The sequence below is a fragment of the Miscanthus floridulus genome, chromosome 4 (genome assembly GCF_019320115.1).
Source record: "Miscanthus floridulus cultivar M001 chromosome 4, ASM1932011v1, whole genome shotgun sequence".
NCBI lineage: Eukaryota > Viridiplantae > Streptophyta > Magnoliopsida > Poales > Poaceae > Miscanthus > Miscanthus floridulus.
Window position 1 is genome coordinate 89729966 of NC_089583.1, and position 22961 is coordinate 89752926.

At 47.0% G+C, this 22961-nt stretch overlaps 1 pseudogene; it reads right to left on the reverse strand.

The window, feature by feature from the left end:
* Nucleotides 1-4831: 4831 nt before the first annotated feature.
* LOC136548787 (pentatricopeptide repeat-containing protein At3g09650, chloroplastic-like) lies at nt 4832-21751 on the reverse strand (annotated as a pseudogene).
* Nucleotides 21752-22961: the final 1210 nt, after the last annotated feature.

Below are 22961 nucleotides of genomic sequence, written 5' to 3' on the forward strand. Positions count from 1 at the left end.
GATTCGACTCCCTGGATACGTACCTGGTGAGTTCTTGATAGATGCACGCTTATTTCTCGGAGACATCTGCTGGAGTGGAGTTAGAAGTCCGAGGGGATATCTTTTGTAAACACACAGCCGGCAGCGGTCACCAGAGGAATTTAGGAGGTGTTTGGTTTTCTGGACTAAATTTTAGTCCATGTCACATTGGATGTTCGGATGCTATTTAGGAGAACTAAATATGAGTTAATTATAAAATTAATTACATAGATGGAGATTAATTTACGAGACGAATTTATTAAACCTAATTAATCCGCCATTAGCACATATTTACTGTAGCACAACATTGTCAAATCATGGACTAATTAGGCTTAAAAAAATCGTCTCGCAAATTAGCCACAATCTGTGCAATTAGTAATTTTTTCGTCTATATTTAATACTTCATGCATGTGTCCAAACATTCGATGGGACAGGGACTAAAATTTTCATGTAGAAACCAAACACCCCTTTAGTTACTGTAGCTTGCATGGTGTTTGTGTACTTAAATACCACTGTTGGGACTCTATTTTACGATATTATACTACTTTTGTAAAAAAAATGGGCTTTTTACCCGTGTGCCATTATAAAAAATCCAAATGATATATGTACCATCGAATTTTTAAAAAGTTCCTCACCACCCTTGTTTAAAGTTTCTTTCGCCTGAATGCCAACAGAGCTGGCAGGCAACTAGACACGAAATGACTCCTTTGCCTATTACTGTGTCCGGTCAATTCCCCATCGTCCATGGGCTTCTTGTTGGACTCTCTGGTTCATTCCGCACTCCTATCCAAACCCTAAGCAGGCTAGCCACTCAGGTCGGCAGGGAGGGAGCTCGCGGGTGAGGCGCGGCCGCTGCAGGTGGTTCGCGCGTGCGGGGAGGATCCGCGCGGGCGCAGGTTTGCGCGTGGGGAAGCGAGTCGCGGCGCGGTGCGCTTCTGCAGGGCTTCGTGCGGGCGGGCGAGATGGCGTAGCGGCAGAGCGGAGACAGGCGAGCACGAGCGGGGGCACTCGCGGCCCCAGGGCACGAGCACGGTGCCCAGGCAGGCGGGCTCACGGGCCCTGAGGAGCAGAGGACCAGTGGAAGCACTTGGTGGCGCTCGCCATCGTCGCAATCCTCGGCCTCGTCCTCGTCGCCAGCCCCACCGGTTCGACGCCGCCCGTCGCGAAGAAGGTGAAGCCTCCCCTTTCTCACGCGCCCAATGCTTAGGAATGAGAGATTGCTGCCGCATCACCGGGCTGGCGGTGGCGGGGCAGATGTCCGGGCTGGAGCGGGAGGTGGGGCGCCTGCGGGCGGAGGCCGCAGCCAAGGACCGCGAGAATGCCGAGCTCCGGGAGCGGGTGGCGCTGCTCGACACCGCGTTGCAGGAGACCGACGCCAGGCTCCGCGCCCGGAGCTACTGGCCCTGCTCAATCTGTTCGCATTTGGCGTCTGCGTGCATTTGGGTTTCTGAACTTGGTGCTTGCAACGTTGTGGGTGCAGATTAAGCTCAGCAAGGAGTGGGACTCGCTGGCGCAGACGTCCAAGAAGCTAGCACGCGACCTGCTGAAGGTTCCTCCTGTCGACCTATCCTTCTCCTTGAGCATACATATTTGTAGGTGTAGTGTTGTGTTACTGTGTAGCTAGGATTGAAAATTCACGTATATTAGGAAAGTTATTAACCAAAGAGATTTGAACGGTTGGGTAAGGGTAACAATTGGACAATCTATTTGACCATTTATTAGTACAATATATATTTTGAGATCACCATGAGTGAGCTGGGTTGTCATTTCTTAGGCTGCCCAATGTTGTGGCTCAAGCGTTAGTCCTCCTTGATTGGGCTGGGGAGCTTATGGGATGGAAGGATATGTTCATGTTTTTTGGCCTGGTATACGGAAACGACGTAATTTTGGTTTTGGGCCTTTCGATCTGCATCTGTGCAGTTGAGGACCAAAGGAGCAGAGGAGGGAGGAATCGTTGTGGATTCATAAAAGATGGTGGACGGACGACCAGCTTGGCTTCCAGATGGGTGAGTGTCCCTTTTCTTCCTCAAATGCATACATTAGTTCTATGTTTTGGTGTTGTTTGGACTGAATTGAACTGCATAGATGTTAGTAAATCGTATTTGTTCATGTGTAGGAATGACATCGAGACCAGTTTCAATCTAGAAATCAGGATAATTAGTCCAACTATGCGAGGACCATGGTATGGCATTAATAAAGTTGTTGATTCAGACACCACAAATTTTAAAGACCTTGTTGATGAAATTCTGAATCAGTTTCCTTGCGGGTATGGTGATGTAGTGAAGCTGTTCTATTTTTGTGCTGATAGCAAGTTCAACATACAAATTCATTCAAACCAAGAGTTAATGCATATTCCCAAATGCAGAGCATAGAGTGCATGTGGCACTTGGTGCAGAATTTTAAGAAAAGGTTCAGTGGAAAAGTTTTTGATAAACATTTGTGGGCTGTTGCTTATTCTTGGAATTCATATATGTTTGAAAAGCATATCAAGGCCATGGCTGAAGCAAATCCAGCAACAATGACATACTTGCAGCAAACTCATACAAAACTATGGACAAGAAGTCAGTACTCTACATTATCAAAAGTTGACTATGTCACCAATAATTTAGCAGAAAGCTTCAACAATTGGATAAAAGCTGATAAGGGGCTGCATCTAGATGACTTGATGGATACTATAAGATAGAAGCTTCTAATCAAGTGGAACCAGAGGAAAAAAAATTGCACATAGAATGGAAGGAAAATTTTTGCCACACATCATAAGTCAGCTAAAGGAGCAAAGTAGGAACCTTGACATTGATGTTGTGACTAGCTCACTTGATGGCATTGCAGAGGTTATGGCAATGGGAGGTTCTACTTACAGGTTTGTTGTGAACCTAAAGGAAAGAACATGCTCTTGTAGAGCATGGGACGTTTCTAGATTACCATGTAAGCATACAATTGCCTACATCACCTCTATACCCGAAGAGAAGATAGAAGATCATGTGGACAACTACTACTCTGTACAGAGCTTCAGGGCTGCATATGATGGTACAATCCCTTCTATACCAGACAAATCCATGTGGCCCAAAAAAGAACTTGGTTTCTTCCTGCATCGTCCATTGTTGAAGTCAACAGCTAGTAGAAGAAGGCAAAATAGATACAAGGGCGTAGCAGAGGGTGGCAGCAAAGGAGGCAAGGGTAGGCATCAGTGTCCGATCTGTCAGCAATATGGACATCATTGGTACACTTGTAAGGATGGTGACCCAGCAGACATAGCAGCAATGCTTGCTGAAAAGGTAACATAGAAGTGCCAATTTATTCTACAATTATTTTCTTTTATAGTGCCAATTTATTCTGCAATTATTTCCTTTAGTGGTAGAAGACCATGTTCCTGTTCCATTTATGTTCGCAGCAAGTCTTGCTTCTACTTGTGCTCGTGCAAATGGCAATGTCTTTGTCTTCTAAGTTGCAGTTCAAGTACATTCTAGACATAAACTTGCATAACTTGAGGAACATAATAATAGTGTCAGTAACCTTTGTACCTAACCTGACATATGGGGCATAGAACCATGGAACTTGATCATCAGATTATGTTGTGGGCTTGATCATCCCAACTCTGCTTCTGCCCTTACTGATCTACACGGCCCCAATTCATAGTCTGTTATTTCATAGTGAGACTTTGTTGTTATTTTGACTGTTTGCTTACCCAGTATACTCTGAGGCTATATCCATTGTCTGTTATCATTTATGTATTTGAGACTATAATTACTGGATGTTTACATTGTTACTAACATATCTTTCCATGCAGAGGTCCACCTAAAAAGAAGAAGAAAAAGATAGAACTAGCTACTACTGAGACTAGCATTGTGCCTGCAGCACCACAAAGGATGGCCTTTCCAGTTCTACCTATTGCTGTGGATCTATCAAAGAAAAGGAAGAACAAATCATCCTCATCAACTCGTGCGAAGAAACAAAAAGAGTACTTCCAATACTTCAACTACTGAGGCTAGTGACCCCTCCGTGAGGTAAGCTAATTTTCTATAATTGTCTTTTCACCACTTTAATTGATAAGCCAACTGTTTTGTACTCATGTCTCTTTTTTCAGAGGATCTGGAACAGGATCAAATCAGCTAGACCCTTCAAGATCAAGTGAGCAGCACACAGCCGACAAAAGTGCAAGTCAGCACCAGCACAAGAAGAAGAGGGCCATTTAAAAAAAAATTGACTCCAAACAAGGGTAGTCCAGCCATGTCAACCCGTAGCAAGGCCCCTAGTTCCCCTTCTAGTCCGGCCATGGGAACTAGAAGCAAGAAAAAACTTGATCTATAATGAGTTTGCATCTCTGTGGCATACTTTTGTAGTGACCAGACAATGTTTAAACTAGCAATGAGGTCAATGTGACCATCTTTTGTGTGCAAACTTGATTCAGTAATCAAGCTGACTATGCACGTCATGATAAATTTGGACATCTATTATGTGTGAATGTACTTAGTTTAAATGTTTATTGTGGTTGTCGCAATTATCGAGTATTTTGTATGCATTTCAAATTTATTATAATTATTAAAGTTTACCACGTGCACACACAAGCTGTTACCGTGAATTTTTCATAATGGTATAGAGAAAAATGCGTAGTTTTTGGGATCACAGGAAGTGTTACAGTGGCATATGAGGAAAGAATGAAAATTTTGATGCATTCTATAACTGAGGGCAAAAGCGTCTTTTCCGCTGGCCGTTAGCTACTGTTAGAGGCAAAATAGACGGAAGTGGTAGATAGGTAAAAGAAACTTTAGACAAGGGTACTGAGAAACTTTTCAAAATTTTAATAGTACGTAGGTCATTTGGATCTTTTATAATGGCACACGGGTAAAAATCCCCAAAAAATAGACTGGTTCCAAATGAGTACCGATTTCTTTTCTGTATTTGTGCTTCTTAGTTCTTATTATTATGGGAGAATTGGTTCTGTAGCATCAAAAGATCACGAGAATCGGAAAATACCACTGAAAAAGCTATGTCACGTGAAATACCATCGAAAGATTTAAGCGTTAACCAAAATTAGCATTTTGTCACGTTTAGTCAATTTTGGGGTAACGACCATCATCTCCACCCGCACGAGCATGCGCTGTGATGCGCCCTTCTTCCTCCCCTGGCTTGCGCGCCATCGCGATGCCCTTCGCCAGGCTACCGTACGTCACCACGTCCAGCCGCACGCCGCGTTCCTTCATCCTCTCTACCACCTGCTTCGTCGTCTCCACCAGCCCTAGCTGGCAGTACCCTTCCACGAGCATGTTCCATGCCGCCCTGTCCACCGTCACCCTAGGGTCCCGCTCCATCTCCTCGAACACCTTGTGCGCCACCTTGGGCTGCCCCGACACAGCGAACGCCTTCATCAGCGTCGTGTAGCTCACCGTGGACGGCGCGATGCCCCGTGACCGCATCTCGTTGAAGAAGGCTAGCGCGACCGTGCTGTCGTCGCTGAGCACGCACCCGTCCATGAGGGTGTTGTATGTCACCACGCGCAGGCTGGATGCCGGCGTCCGTCACCATCTCCTCAAAGAGCTCCCTGGCCTTGCCGATCTGCAGCTGCTGGTAGTACCCCTTGAGCAGGACGTTGTAGGTGACACGGTTGGCTGGAACTCCAGCCGCGGCCATCTCGCCCAGCATGGCATGCGCGTGCGCCACATCGCCCGCACCGACAAGCGTTGTGTGTAAGTCACATGGTTCGGCCGCTTGCGGGTACCGTCAGCGCCTCTTGTCGCATCACGCGCAGCACGGCCACGACATCATCGGCGTGGCCTGCGTTCATGTATCCCTTCATCAATGTGGTGTACACCCTGGCGTTGGGCGGATAAACCTTGGGGAGCAGCGGCACCTCATCTGAGCCCTGTCCCTATTTAGCCTCAGCAACAATGTCGTCCAGCAGCGCGGCACCCTCCTCGACGTCAGTCGCACCGTCATAATCCATAGCGACAGCCCTAAGCAGTGAGCATATGTCTTTGCGCTCTTCCCGCATCGCCTGCACGATCCTCTCCGCCGTGGTGATGTCACCGAAGCCGACGAACAAGGCGACAAGGGAGTGGAAAGTGGTGGCGTAGGGGGCGAGGCCAGAGGAGAGCATGCGCTCAAGCACGCGCGCGACGAGGTCCTTTCGGTCGGCGCGCGCGCACATCTTGATGACGACGTTGTAGGTGAGTGCATCAGCGTCGGCGCTCCATTCGCTCATTGCGGGCAGTCCTCGGCGTCGGCGCAGGCGCTGAGCGCTGCATTGAATGCGGCCGCGTCAGGCAGGCAGGAGGGGTAGACGAGCTCTGGTGGTGCACGACGAAGGTGGTGGAGGACGGCGTCGAAGAGGCGGAGCGCCTTGGTGGGCGGCGTGAGGCGGGCGACGGCGGTGGTGTACGCGCGTCGGTCAGGGAGGAGGCCCTGACGGAGCATGTAAAGGAGGAGGGAGTGGGCGAGGCGGGCATCGCGGGAGCAGGCGGCGGCCGCGGCCGTGAGGGAGAGGGAGTTGGCGTCGAGGAGGTCGAGGGCGCCGTGGGCACGGAGGCTCTGGAGGAGGCAGGCGGCGCGGGAGATGTAACACCCCGGTGTTATGCCTGCATTTAGGCACTGCAAATCACGCATATCATGCATCTTCAAGCATCCAAATCATACATGCATAATCTTGCATATAACAACTGACACATTACTTCGAAACATACGAAACATGTTTGTGAAACGTAAATGGTACATACACTTATTATAGTTGTTTTGCCCTGATTTTGCTTGCTAGTTTAGTAGAAACTGTTTGGTTATGATTGTAAATCAGCTAGAATTGTTTAGCACAATTTTTGGAGCAAGGTTTGTATTTGAATTATTGCCAAATTTTGCTTTAAAAATAATTCCCCAAAATTAGGGTTTTGAGTTAAAATTTGACTTTGATTTTGTAATTCAAAATCTATAAGAAATTGGACTTTGGTCATGTAATCAAAGTTGTAGAGGATAAAATTTTGAGCAACTTTCATTTTTGGTCCAAAGTTTGAAACTGCTTTAATTTAGTCCAAAAATTCGTTTGAATGAAAAAGGGATTCAAATTAATTTGAAAAAAAAAAAGTCTGGTTTTACCTTCGTGGGCCTTGCGCCTCGCTTCTGGCCCGCCAGCCGAAGCCAGCCCAGCCCCGCACCGCGCTGGCCTGCTTCCGCGCTCCGCCTTGGCCCAGCAGCCGCCTCGCCAGCCCAGGCCCACGCCGCGCCCCCGCTCGCCCGCACTCGCGCGCCTGCGCCCTGACGCCGGCAGAAGCCGACCGCCGCGTGGCGCCACCCGTCGCCGAGCTCCTGACCGCGCGGCCACGCGCCACGGGCTTCCTGACGCTGCTGGCCGAGTCTTGAGCACCCCGCGCGCCCACCGCATTCCAGCGCTCCGCATTTCTCTCTCGCGCTGCCTCTCTGCCTCTCACCGCGCGCCCGTCATAGCCACCGCGCACCGCGCCTCGCCGGAGCAAGCTCGCCCGGCCGTCCTAGCTTGCCATTGAGCCCTCCATCTCGCCTGCATCTCCGACTCATCTTCGCGCACCTCGTGCTCGCCTCGGTAAGCAGCGAGAAGCTCCCTCTCCCTGGGAATCTCTCGCCGGAGTTGTGGCTGAGCTCACCGGAGCGCTCCGCTCCGTGGACCTCGCCCTCCGTCTTTCTTCCAGCTATCTTTTCGCACGCACGACCACCGCACGAGCTCAGTGAAGCTCCCGCTCCACTTTTCGCGCCCCTTCCTAGCCGGAGTTGGCCGGCGTACCTCGCGCAGCGCCGCCGCGACCGCCATTGCCGCCGCGCTCCATGGCTGGGGTGCTTGGGGGACAGTAGAGAGCAAGGGTAGAGTACCATTCGACGCGGTTCTTCACGTAGAGCACGCCGGTGCCGTCGGGTTCACCGGAGAGCTCGCCGTCGGCGAATTTCACGGCTGCCGCGCCGTCGTCTCCCTCCTTCCCCTGTTTCCTCTCGCTGACGCGCAGGTCCCGCATGTCAGTCGCCGAGCCGAGGAGAGCCAGGCTGGGCTGCGCCGTTCTGGGCCATGTGTGTGTGCGCACAGTAGTGGGCCAGTTCGTTTCCAGCGGGCCGGCCCAGTAGAGTTTTAAAGAATTGTTTTCCATTTATTCTTTATTATTTGAAAACAGAAATGGTTTGCAAAATGTTTGGATACTCAAACTTGCTCCAAATTTGTTGAAACAAATTTTGCTAGGTTCCTTATCAACAGATCTACTTGGGAAAATTATTGCATGTCATTTTTGAGATATTTTTCTGTAGGATTTTATTTAATCATGGATATTGCTGATAACTTGAAAAATATGTAGAAAAATCTATAGACTTCAGAAAAATATGATTTCAAGGTTGTTAATCTTATTATGTAATGTACTTCCTAGGAAAAATATATTTCATGCATGTGCTGTGGAAAAATTTTGAGGTGTAGTTCAAGCTCCTTTTATAACTGACTTTTGTTATTTTTGCTAGAGAGCAAACTTTGTATAAAACATGCATGTGGTAATTTTTGTACAGTCACTATATGCTATTAAGAACTTAGGAAAAATACTAATTCTGTTGTTTGATACTTTTCATAGTACAAAGTAATTTCATGCTCATTTTTATGCTATAGCTTGTCATTTTTGTGTAGGATGGTTTACTTATCCAAATGCCATGAAATTTTTATGGTAGTCTGTTTAGGGTAGTAGTATGCTACTGCAATTTTCTCAGATTTTTATGAGCATCAGAAATATAGGTTGCTATTCAAACCTATTATTAATTAGGGTTTAAGCAAGTGTTGCTTTAGGTGTGATTAAGAAAGTAGTAAAGCTTTGGTGTATCTTTGAAGCATTTCATAAGATAGGTTAACTTAACATATTAGTAGTAGAAGAGAGTGCAGTAGATGACATGTGCTTGTAGTATAGTTCTTAGATGATGTTGACTACCTTGCATTTCAACATATCCATTGCATTCATCTCCTTCGATGCACCGTTTGCATAATCACTTACACGCATTGCATCCTACAGGATCGCAAACCGAGAACCCAGTCGTCATCCCCGAGGAGCCCGAGGAGCAGCTCGAGGTGCAGCAGCAGGAAGTGCCAGAAGTCAACGAGGAGGACGTTGAGGAACTTCCGGAGTGCCCCGATCACCGTCCGAGCTCCTTCGAGAGAGGCAAGCCCCGGAGCATTTTTCTCCCGGTTTGCAATTAATCAATTAAATGCTTTACTTTAATTGATGCATTACGTTCAGGAGTTGTTTGCAACCGTTGCTGCATTATACCTTGTTTACCTTTGTTATACTATATCCTTGTTACCCTGGTATCCGCAGTCGAGTCAATGCTTAGCTGGCTTAGACCGGTAGAAGTCGGGTGATTTCCTGTCACCTGCGAGCTATAGGTGGTTACCTGGATCTGCTTGGATGACTATGAAGTCATAGTATAACTAAGTGTTAAATGAAGTTGAGACCGGACGGAGACTTGCAGAGTTTTGAACTGTAGTGTTTCCGTCTGTGTCGATTAAGGACCGACCGTTGTTGGGCCTCGAGTCATGTTGAACGCATGCCTTACATTTAGCTGGCCGGATAAAGTACCTTCCGACCGCGAAGCTGGGAGATTTTTCGGGCCGAGTAGATTGCCCGCAACGCACTGTACCGGAGCAGGTGTGGTAGGACACGGGGGCGGGATGATAAGACCAAAGTGCAGTCGGTCGGCCCCCGGGTACATGTGGTTCCTGGCAAACTCGAGATTCCTGGAAAGTTGACTCGGTGATCAATATCTCACTTTAGCGGGTGAGTGAGGTTTGTGTAAGGAATAAATCACCAGCTGGTTAGGAATCGATTCGAATCGCCATCGCTCCTGGATAGTGAGCACTTGACTTGAGTTACTTCATCGTAGTAAATGCTATGGAACACTTGGACAGTTATAGTGAATATGACAGTATGGAAGTTGTTTAATGATCATTGGTTATCATTCTCTGCTTAATCACATGTTTACTCTAGCATAGGTGCAAACCTAGTTGACAGGTTAATAATAATTAACTTGGCAATAATGCTTTTAGACAGGTTCTTGAATTGCTAAAAATGCTTCTTTTTGCAAATGAGTCAGCTACCCTACTATAAAGCCCTTCATAATCCTTGGTGTCATTATTTTCGGTTATGTCGGGTAAGTCTGGCTGAGTACATTCTCGTACTCAGGGTTTTATTCCCACTTGTTGCAGATGGGCAGATGTACTATGGCTACTGTGTCAACTGCCTGTATCCTGCGATGGGTGATGCTTAGGACCATGGGCAGGGTCATTCCTTACGTCTCATCTAATGCTTTTGTTGGAGATGATCATCCGCTGGCACTATATTTCAACTCTGTGTGTGTGTGTGTGATTTGAACAAAAGACTTCCGCTACTTTTTATTCGAACTGGTTTGTAATAACTATGTTGAAACTCTGATGTATCTGTTATGTGAACTTTTACGTAATATGTGATGGTGACCGCTAAACTTATTACGATCATGGCTGGGACACGAGTTGGTTTGAAATCCTTCGTGATTTCACGGACTACCGGGTTATACGGGCTTAAGTTTGCTCAATCGTCTGCTCTGGTGGATGATTTTCTTACTTAATTTCGTATAATTGGTCGGTTCTGTCACAGCTGGTATCAGAGCATGGTTTAGCGTGTTACTGTTCACAAGTGTATTTAAAACAAAAAGGCATTGGAAAACGTGATTTTAAAACTATAAAGTGTGCCAGTGATCATATCCTTTATGCCCAGTTAAGGACTTTAGGTGGCTTAATTAAGTACTGACTGGGGTTCTTGCATCATATTTCTCTTTCGTCGCTCATACGGCGTGCTATTGTATGAGTGCCACTTGTTTGAGTGGTAATGAATGGATCAATTGCCTCTACGCCTCGGTAAGTGTGAGTTGTGAGAGCATGATCGGATACACCGCCGATCTAGGGTGAATGCTTATATGATACTGGAGTAATTACATGTTCTACGCATGTTTTACCAAGGTATCTCATGTGAGGGTCTTCCGTCTGTGGAGGCGATGCCATCATTAGGATGATGATTCGGGTAGTTACTACCGTTGTACACGTATCTGGGGATTCGTGTAGAGCGTGTAGATAAAATTTTACTGCTTTTATGCATTCATTGGGAATTGGGCTGAAATGAATCTTCTGCAGGTACATAACAACGCTATCGTGTAGAACGTATTAGCTACGTAAATGAGAGATCGTTGTTATGCCACCGAATTTGTCGTTAGAAATTATTTATTTCCTAAGTTTGTGAGAACGTACGACCCGTACATACATCATGTTACTTGTGCATCTCATTCATCTCATGCATACCTCCCCTTATAAATTGATTATCTCATTTTGATAAAAGTTGTATCACCTAAAATATGTTTCCCCGAGGTAATAAGAGAACTTTTGCTACAGATGGCCCGCACGAAGCAGACCGCCCGTAAGTCCACCGGAGGAAGAGCACCCCGACGTCCGTTGGCCCTGAGGGAGCACCGCACCACGGACACCTTCTTGAGCGAGTTTGGCATGCCAACTTTGCTTTGGAGAGTGCTCCATGATGTGGGGTACCCAGAGGGTCAGGAGCCGGTGTACTCTTGGAATGAGAGCCAGTTAGCAGATGATGGACTTGCAGTGGTGGAGATCACGGTTCCTGCTCTCGGTGATGCTCCAGATTGGGATGGTTGGCATTTGGAGTTTGAGGGTCGCACTCCAGCTGAGGGTGCAGAGGGAGCAGCCTTCCGTGTCATCAGGGACATTATGAGCAGATTTCCCAGTGAGCTTGCAGCAGCTTTAGCTGGTACTTTTCCTAGGGATGATCCCCGCGATGCCATTTGGGTTCAGCCTGAAGGAAGCGCATTGGTCAGAGGTCCAGCTGAGGGACAGGCTAGCGACAACCAGGCAATGAGTGCTATGTTCGCCGCCATCAGAGCGTATGAGGGTCTTGAGAGTACCTACTGGACTTTGACTGGCTTGCGTAGTGAGGATAAGCTCAAAGGGAAGAAGCAGAAGAAGAGACAGGCTCGAGCTATAGCTAGCTTGCAGGAGCAGTTGGCTGATATGAATCTACAGCGAGATCAGGCGGTTGAAAGAGGTGATAGAGCTATGCAGCAAGTGCATACGTTGACTCAAGCCAACAACAATGCAGATCGCATGATTGGACAGTTGGTTCAGGAAAGGAATGAAGCCTGGAACGCAAGAAACCTTCTGTTGCAGAGAGTCGATGAGCTAGAGGAATACAACGGCTACTTGCACGAGGAGTTTCACGCGCTCTACAATGGGGTTGGCCCATATGCTCCACCGAACGCCGCTGGCATGGACATCGACGACGACAACCAGGATGAGCCTGTAGTTTCACCTGGAGGCGATGGTGACGTCTCCGATCCCGACGATGGCCCCGAGGAGTAGGCTAGTAGCTTTGCGCTAGTATCTAGGTCTTGTCGCGATGACCTTTCTTTTGTTGGCATGTAATCTATCGTATGTTGCTTCGAACGTATGAGAATTGGCATGTGTTTGGAACTTGATTTTCGAATGCGATATCTGAACGCATAAAAAGTCCAGTGTATGTATACTGGCAATGTGATTGTATGGACGCGATGTTTGCCGTTTAAGTAACTCGATTAAGTGCTGTTGTTTTAATTGGAATTGCGATTGTTGTGCCTCTGTTTTTATTGTATGAATTTATTCTCTCCAGTAAATTCAGTATGGCATAATTTTTCCCTCACTCGCAATTATTACAGCTTCACTCAATCATACTTGTTGCTGAAATATGCAGATGACAAACACTCGCCGAACCACGTATGAGGCCGCTGAGCCCGGTGCCAACGGTGCAGGGACCGGTGGTGGTGGTGGTGGTGGTGGAAACCACAGCAACAACAATGAACCTCCCCATGAACCGCATTTGCCACCTCCGCCCCCGTTTACCCCCGAAATGTTCCTCGCACAGCTACTCGGGAGTCAGCGCAACACAGAACAATCTCAGAAGAACATGGAGGATCTTCTCAGAACCATCGCCAACAACGTTCAACGTGGTAACAATCAAGGTGGTGGCATGGGAGTGAACCAATATAGTAGCTTCAAAGATTTCATGGACACCAGGCCACCAGTCTTCAAGGAAGCAACAGAGCCACTTGATGCTGAGGAATGGATCAACACGATGGAAGATAAATTCCGTGTGTTGAGAATGACTGAGGTGCTAAAAACGGAGTATGCTGCACTTCAATTGCAAGGACCGGCGGGAATGTGGTGGAAGCACCATCGCACCACCTTCCCTCCAAATGCTCAGATTTCTTGGAGAGAGTTTGCTGAGGCCTTCCGCGGAGTCTATATTCCACCCGGGCTGACAGAGATGAAGTTGGGAGAGTTTCTGGCATTGAACCAGGGTACCAAGACCGTGACGCAATACCTGCATGCTTTCAACAACTTATGTCGCTATGCTCCCGACATGGTTGACATAGATGCTAAGAGAATAGCCAGTTTTAAGAGGGGTCTCAATCCAAAAATGATGAAGCATGTTGGTACCAACAACCGCGTCAGATTCAACGATTTCATCAGTGACTGTCTGAAGCAGGAGAAGAATAACAACGCCAGCACCGCAGCCAAGACACGCAAGAGAGCCTTCGAAGGTGGGCCGTCTCAAGCTAGAGCACCTATGGGAGGTCGTCCTCCTTATCGCCCATTGGCACCTGGCGCTAGATTCAGGCCGCCTCAGCCAAGAAGCCAGAATTTCCGTGGACCTCAAAAGCCGTACAAAATGGCAGTACAGCCCAACAAAGCAGCCGTAACTGCGGTACAAGGCAGTTCTAAGGGAGCTGTGGGATCTGCCGGGACAGTGAGAGGACCCTGCTATAACTGCGATCAACCCGGTCATTTCTCGAGGTTTTGTCCATACCCGCCCAAGAAGAAGCAGCAGACTTATAATGCTAGAGTGCACAGTACAACAGTGGATGAAATTCCAGAGGGAGAGCCCGTCACTGCTGGTAAGTTTACTGTCAATGAAAACCCTGCAGTTGTTCTATTTGATTCCGGATCATCGCATTCTTTTATGAGTCAAGCATTTGCACAGAAATATGAACAACTATGCACAGAATTGAGTTATGGTTACCGTATAAGTTCAGCAGGGGCTGATGTTTTGACCAACCGGATGGTTCGAGGGGCAACCCTTGAATTAGGTAGCAGAAAGTTCTGAGTGAACTTGATAGTTATGCCTGGGTTAGTCTTGGATGTGATTATAGGGATGAATTGGATGAAGGATTGGGGAGCAGTCATAGATACTGGAGGTCGAGTACTTACCCTTAAGGATCCCCTGGGTGAGGGTACTTTCCAAGTACCATTGCCTCGAAGAACAGACCTTATAAGTGTTACATGCGCTACGGCAGTCATTCCTATTCATCAGATTCCGGTAGTGTGTGAATTCCCGGACGTATTCCCGGATGAGCTACCTGGTCTTCCGCCAGATAGAGAGATTGAGTTTGGAATTGAGTTAGTCCCCGGAACAGCTCCGATTTCAAGGAGGCCCTATCGGATGCCTCCCGACGAGTTAGCTGAGCTAAAGAAGCAATTAGAAGATTTGTCGAAAAAGGGGTTTATTCGGCCAAGCAAGTCTGAATGGGGATGTCCAGCTTTGTTTGTGAAGAAAAAGAAAGAGGGCACGTTGAGAATGTGCGTAGATTATAGGCCACTCAATGCTGTGACCGTCAAAAATAAGTATCCCTTGCCACATATTGATGTCCTGTTTGACCAATTATCCAAGGCCAAGGTGTTCTCAAAAATAGATTTGAGATCCGGTTATCATCAGATCAAGATTAGGCCACAGGATATACCAAAAACTGCATTTTCCACCAGATACGGGTTGTATGAGTATCTGGTCATGTCTTTTGGCTTGACAAATGCTCCCGCATATTTTATGTTCTTGATGAATACAGTTTTCATGCCAGAATTGGATAAGTTTGTGGTAGTATTCATCGATGACATTCTGGTGTACTCCGAGAATGCGAAAGATCACGAAGAGCATCTGAGAATTGTCTTGACCAGACTGAGAGATCATCAATTGTATGCTAAGTTTAGCAAATGCGAATTCTGGTTGAAGGAAGTCCCTTTCCTGGGTCACATTCTGTCAGAGAATGGAGTTTCAGTCGATCCAAGTAAGGTGCAAGAAGTTATGAATTGGAAAACACCGACCTCAGTTCCTGAGATTAGAAGTTTCTTAGGACTAGCGGGTTATTACCGTCGCTTTATACCAGATTTCTCAAAGATCGCCAAACCGATGACAAGCCTCCTACAGAAGGATCACAAGTTTGTGTGGACAGAGGAGTGTGAAGCAGCTTTCCACACTTTGCGGAAACTGTTGACCACTGCTCCTGTTCTAGCACAACCGGATATAGAGAAACCATTTGATGTGTTTTGCGACGCATCAAAGACTGGATTGGGTTGTGTTCTTATGCAAGAAAGGAGAGTCATAGCTTATGCATCACGTCAATTGAGGAAGCACGAGGTCAACTATCCAACACATGATCTTGAACTTGCTGCAGTTGTGCACGCCCTAAAAATTTGGAGACATTACCTACTTGGTAATGTGTGCAATATTTTCACGGATCACAAGAGTCTTAAGTATATCTTCACCCAACCAGAGCTAAACATGAGACAACGTAGATGGTTGGAATTGATCAAAGATTACAACTTGAATGTGCAATATCATCCTGGCAAAGCCAATGTAGTGGCAGATGCTTTGAGCAGGAAGTCACATTACTTGACTGTGCAGCCATTACTTGAAGATGGATTCGATCTAATGCATCCTGCTGTGTTAAATAGTATTCAGATTAGTTGCTCTTTGGAGAGTAAGATAATAGAAGGTCAGAAAACTGACAAGGGAATATTCCACATCAAAGAGAAAATAAAAGAAAAGCCGTCTCAACACTTTAAAGTGGATGAACAGGGCGTGTTGTGGTTTAACAACCGTCTTGTGGTTCCCAAGGATCGAGAGCTTAGGAATAAACTCATGGATGAAGCTCACCTGTCTAAGCTATCTATCCATCCTGGAAGTAGTAAGATGTATCAAGAACTAAGATCTCGCTATTGGTGGACCAAAATGAAGAAAGAAATTACAGCATATGTTGTCAGATGTGACACATGTTGTCGAGTGAAAGCCATTCACATGAAACCTACTGGTATGTTGCAACCCTTATCAGTCCCTAGTTGGAAGTGGGACGATATCAGTATGGATTTTATCACGGGTTTGCCCACTACCCAAAAAGGACATGATTCGATTTGGGTAATTGTGGACCGTTTTACCAAGACCGCTCATTTCTTGCCTGTCAAAACAGATTATCGACCACCTCAATATGTCGAGAAGTATATCGCAGAAATTGTGAGGTTGCATGGTATACCAAAGACCATAGTATCTGATAGAGGCTCACAGTTCACGGCTCATTTTTGGGAACATTTACACAAAGACTTAGGAACTAGTTTGATTCGCAGTACCGCTTATCATCCTCAGACAGATGGTCAGACTGAACGAGTAAATGCTGTTTTGGAGGATATGTTGAGAGACTGTGTATTGTCTTCTAAGGGATCATGGGAGTCATGGTTACCGTTAGCGGAGTTTTCTTATAATAATAGCTATCAAGAAAGCATCAAGATGGCCCCATTCGAAGCTTTATATGGCAGAAAATGTAGAACACCATTGAATTGGGTCGAGCCTGGTGATAGACGATATTATGGCATTGACTTTGTAGAAGAAGCCGAAAAGAAAGTTCATATTATTCAGCAGAATATGAAAGCTGCCCAATCACGCCAGAAAAGCTATGCAGACAAAAGAAGGAGACCCCTTGTGTTTGAAGTTGGAGACTATGTTTATCTGAAAGTTACACCAATGAAGAAGAAAAGGTTTGGAATCCGAAGAAAGCTTGCCGCGAGATTCGTAGGACCATACAAAATCTTGGAACGAAGAGGTCCGGTAGCCTACAGGCTAGAGTTACCTGAGACAATGAGTACAGTTTTCCCAGTTTTCCATGTATCACATCTCAAGAAATGTTTGCGTGTTCCGGAGGAAAGAATAGAACCTCGAGGTATTCAACTCAAATCAGATTTGGTGTATCGGGAACAACCAGTCCGAGTGTTAGACACTAAGGAACGTGCTACTCGGAATAGTGTGGTGAAAACTTATAAGATACAGTGGGATCATCATGATGAGGGAGATGCAACTTGGGAAACAGGAGAGTATCTACAAAAAGCTTATGAAGAATTTTATAACAAATGGTTCGTAACCCAAATCTCGGGACGAGATTTTTATAAGGGGGGAGGGCTGTAACACCCCGGTGTTATGCCTGCATTTAGGCACTGCAAATCACGCATATCATGCATCTTCAAGCATCCAAATCATACATGCATAATCTTGCATATAACAACTGACACATTACTTCGAAACATACGAAACATGTTTGTGAAACGTAAATGGTACATACACTTATTATAGTTGTTTTGCCCTGATTTTGCTTGCTAGTTTAGTAGAAACTGTTTGGTTATGATTGTAAATCAGCTAGAATTGTTTAGCACAATTTTTGGAGCAAGGTTTGTATTTGAATTATTGCCAAATTTTGCTTTAAAAATAATTCCCCAAAATTAGGGTTTTGAGTTAAAATTTGACTTTGATTTTGTAATTCAAAATCTATAAGAAATTGGACTTTGGTCATGTAATCAAAGTTGTAGAGGATAAAATTTTGAGCAACTTTCATTTTTGGTCCAAAGTTTGAAACTGCTTTAATTTAGTCCAAAAATTCGTTTGAATGAAAAAGGGATTCAAATTAATTTGAAAAAAAAAAGTCTGGTTTTACCTTCGTGGGCCTTGCGCCTCGCTTCTGGCCCGCCAGCCGAAGCCAGCCCAGCCCCGCACCGCGCTGGCCTGCTTCCGCGCTCCGCCTTGGCCCAGCAGCCGCCTCGCCAGCCCAGGCCCACGCCGCGCCCCCGCTCGCCCGCACTCGCGCGCCTGCGCCCTGACGCCGGCAGAAGCCGACCGCCGCGTGGCGCCACCCGTCGCCGAGCTCCTGACCGCGCGGCCACGCGCCACGGGCTTCCTGACGCTGCTGGCCGAGTCTTGAGCACCCCGCGCGCCCACCGCATTCCAGCGCTCCGCATTTCTCTCTCGCGCTGCCTCTCTGCCTCTCACCGCGCGCCCGTCATAGCCACCGCGCACCGCGCCTCGCCGGAGCAAGCTCGCCCGGCCGTCCTAGCTTGCCATTGAGCCCTCCATCTCGCCCGCATCTCCGACTCATCTTCGCGCACCTCGTGCTCGCCTCGGTAAGCAGCGAGAGGCTCCCTCTCCCTGGGAATCTCTCGCCGGAGTTGTGGCTGAGCTCACCGGAGCGCTCTGCTCCGTGGACCTCGCCCTCCGTCTTTCTTCCAGCTATCTTTTCGCGCGCACGACCACCGCACGAGCTCAGTGAAGCTCCCGCTCCACTTTTCGCGCCCCTTCCTAGCCGGAGTTGGCCGGCGTACCTCGCGCAGCGCCGCCGCGACCGCCATTGCCGCCGCGCTCCATGGCTGGGGTGCTTGGGGGACAGTAGAGAGCAAGGGTAGAGTACCATTCGACGCGGTTCTTCACGTAGAGCACGCCGGTGCCGTCGGGTTCACCGGAGAGCTCGCCGTCGGCGAATTTCACGGCTGCCGCGCCGTCGTCTCCCTCCTTCCCCTGTTTCCTCTCGCTGACGCGCAGGTCCCGCATGTCAGTCGCCGAGCCGAGGAGAGCCAGGCTGGGCTGCGCCGTTCTGGGCCATGTGTGTGTGCGCACAGTAGTGGGCCAGTTCGTTTCCAGCGGGCCGGCCCAGTAGAGTTTTAAAGAATTGTTTTCCATTTATTCTTTATTATTTGAAAACAGAAATGGTTTGCAAAATGTTTGGATACTCAAACTTGCTCCAAATTTGTTGAAACAAATTTTGCTAGGTTCCTTATCAACAGATCTACTTGGGAAAATTATTGCATGTCATTTTTGAGATATTTTTCTGTAGGATTTTATTTAATCATGGATATTGCTGATAACTTGAAAAATATGTAGAAAAATCTATAGACTTCAGAAAAATATGATTTCAAGGTTGTTAATCTTATTATGTAATGTACTTCCTAGGAAAAATATATTTCATGCATGTGCTGTGGAAAAATTTTGAGGTGTAGTTCAAGCTCCTTTTATAACTGACTTTTGTTATTTTTGCTAGAGAGCAAACTTTGTATAAAACATGCATGTGGTAATTTTTGTACAGTCACTATATGCTATTAAGAACTTAGGAAAAATACTAATTCTGTTGTTTGACACTTTTCATAGTACAAAGTAATTTCATGCTCATTTTTATGCTATAGCTTGTCATTTTTGTGTAGGATGGTTTACTTATCCAAATGCCATGAAATTTTTATGGTAGTCTGTTTAGGGTAGTAGTATGCTACTGCAATTTTCTCAGATTTTTATGAGCATCAGAAATATAGGTTGCTATTCAAACCTATTATTAATTAGGGTTTAAGCAAGTGTTGCTTTAGGTGTGATTAAGAAAGTAGTAAAGCTTTGGTGTATCTTTGAAGCATTTCATAAGATAGGTTAACTTAACATATTAGTAGTAGAAGAGAGTGCAGTAGATGACATGTGCTTGTAGTATAGTTCTTAGATGATGTTGACTACCTTGCATTTCAACATATCCATTGCATTCATCTCCTTCGATGCACCGTTTGCATAATCACTTACACGCATTGCATCCTACAGGATCGCAAACCGAGAACCCAGTCGTCATCCCCGAGGAGCCCGAGGAGCAGCTCGAGGTGCAGCAGCAGGAAGTGCCAGAAGTCAACGAGGAGGACGTTGAGGAACTTCCGGAGTGCCCCGATCACCGTCCGAGCTCCTTCGAGAGAGACAAGCCCCGGAGCATTTTTCTCCCGGTTTGCAATTAATCAATTAAATGCTTTACTTTAATTGATGCATTACGTTCAGGAGTTGTTTGCAACCGTTGCTGCATTATACCTTGTTTACCTTTGTTATACTATATCCTTGTTACCCTGGTATCCGTAGTCGAGTCAATGCTTAGCTGGCTTAGACCGGTAGAAGTCGGGTGATTTCCTGTCACCTGCGAGCTATAGGTGGTTACCTGGATCTGCTTGGATGACTATGAAGTCATAGTATAACTAAGTGTTAAATGAAGTTGAGACCGGACGGAGACTTGCAGAGTTTTGAACTGTAGTGTTTCCGTCTGTGTCGATTAAGGACCGACCGTTGTTGGGCCTCGAGTCATGTTGAACGCATGCCTTACATTTAGCTGGCCGGATAAAGTACCTTCCGACCGCGAAGCTGGGAGATTTTTCGGGCCGAGTAGATTGCCCGCAACGCACTGTACCGGAGCAGGTGTGGTAGGACACGGGGGCGGGATGATAAGACCAAAGTGCAGTCGGTCGGCCCCCGGGTACATGTGGTTCCTGGCAAACTCGAGATTCCTGGAAAGTTGACTCGGTGATCAATATCTCACTTTAGCGGGTGAGTGAGGTTTGTGTAAGGAATAAATCACCAGCTGGTTAGGAATCGATTCGAATCGCCATCGCTCCTGGATAGTGAGCACTTGACTTGAGTTACTTCATCGTAGTAAATGCTATGGAACACTTGGACAGTTATAGTGAATATGACAGTATGGAAGTTGTTTAATGATCATTGGTTATCATTCTCTGCTTAATCACATGTTTACTCTAGCATAGGTGCAAACCTAGTTGACAGGTTAATAATAATTAACTTAGCAATAATGCTTTTAGACAGGTTCTTGAATTGCTAAAAATGCTTCTTTTTGCAAATGAGTCAGCTACCCTACTATAAAGCCCTTCATAATCCTTGGTGTCATTATTTTCGGTTATGTCGGGTAAGTCTGGCTGAGTACATTCTCGTACTCAGGGTTTTATTCCCACTTGTTGCAGATGGGCAGATGTACTATGGCTACTGTGTCAACTGCCTGTATCCTGCGATGGGTGATGCTTAGGACCATGGGCAGGGTCATTCCTTACGTCTCATCTAATGCTTTTGTTGGAGATGATCATCCGCTGGCACTATATTTCAACTCTGTGTGTGTGTGTGTGATTTGAACAAAAGACTTCCGCTACTTTTTATTCGAACTGGTTTGTAATAACTATGTTGAAACTCTGATGTATCTGTTATGTGAACTTTTACGTAATATGTGATGGTGACCGCTAAACTTATTACGATCATGGCTGGGACACGAGTTGGTTTGAAATCCTTCGTGATTTCACGGACTACCGGGTTATACGGGCTTAAGTTTGCTCAATCGTCTGCTCTGGTGGATGATTTTCTTACTTAATTTCGTATAATTGGTCGGTTCTGTCACAGGAGAACGTATCGGGGCCGTTGGAATTGAAGGAGAGCTACGCGAGGAGGCGAGAGGCCATGGTGGGGGAGGAAGGGAGGGCAGAAGGCTTCGAGGAGAAGAGGCTATAGGCGGCATCAGTGTCATGGGCGCGGAGGAGCGCCAGGAGGGCGTCATCGGAGGCGCCATCTTCGTCATGGTCAGGCGTGTGGGTGAGTGGTGGGGTGGAACGGGAAGTAGCTGGGGACAAGGCGGCTGGCGGATGGAGCCTCTGGTGCTGGTTGCCGGAGGAGGAAGAAGGCGGGGAGCATGAGCATGAGCAAGAGCAGGTGGCGCCACCAGGGAAGGAGGGATGGGGTTGGAGGAGCTGGAGCGAGTAGCGCGTGCAGCATAGCATCCCTGGAGTACCACGTGGTTCCTCGACTCCAACGACCTCCAGCTCCTCACGGACGACATGTGGATGGCGGTGCGGCACGATGCTCGCGAGCGTGCGGACGGTGGCGTGGTGAGGCGACACTGCTCACAACTGACGAGCATGGGCAGCAAATGGACGGAGGAGGAAGAAGGGCACATCACAGCGCATGCTCGTGCGGGTGGAGATGGCGGCCGTTACCCCAAAATTGACTGAACATGGCGGAATGCTAATTTCGGTTAACGCTTACATCTTTTGATGGTATTTCATGTGACGGAGTTTTTTTAGTGGTATTTTCCGATTCTTGTGATCTTTTGATGCTACAGAACCAATTCTCCCAAAACACTATATCATGGTTGATAAGCCGGGTCAATAAGTTCTAAGGAAACAGGCGTTAAATGCCCGGTCTCTAGCTAAAGAACCTACCACAGGCGATAAAATATAATTTTGCGCATCACACCATTGTCGTTCGCTGCAACACGCCAACAATGTGCTGTTGACGGGTGAGGATAGAGGAGGCATCAACAGACAACCGACTCCAACGATTGCCTTAACAACATCCGGTGGTGGGTGGGGAATGGAGCAGGCTTAGGGGGCGGCTGGCTCTAGTGGCAGGTAGAGGGTGGAGGAGGCATCGATGATGGCCCTGGTGACCTTGGGTGCGTATGGAGGACAGAGGAGGTGTGGGCCGGTGGGGGCATAGGATGAACGACATGCGCCGAGCTCAATGTGTGGAGACAAGGCTTGTGAGTGGAGGCAGAGGAAATAGGGCCACCGAGATAGGCCTGGAGACGGGGTGCTAGGATGGATGAATGCCTGGAAGAAAACGAGAAGAAGACATGTGTGTGTAGAGCAATATAAAATTAGAGGCGTTTTTTTATAGTAGATATATAGCCATGTGTTGCACCGTTGTCGTAATTTTTTGAATTGGACCTCAGTGATCGGACACGTAAGCTCTGAGGACTTCACATCGGACGCACACACGTGTATCTGGTCTTTGTATCGGAACTACGTAGGACGTGCATGTGTGAGCTCCGAGTAGAGGATGATTCGTATCGGTCGTAGGCGCATGAATAGGGATCAAGATTTAGTATCACCGGGTACATGATGATGTTAGAGTCTTTTTAGGTGTAGAGTAGAGATAAGTGAAACCATATGTACTATGGGGACATGTCTTATGACATATGGAACCTAGCTCAAAGCTATTGAAGGTCTTAAG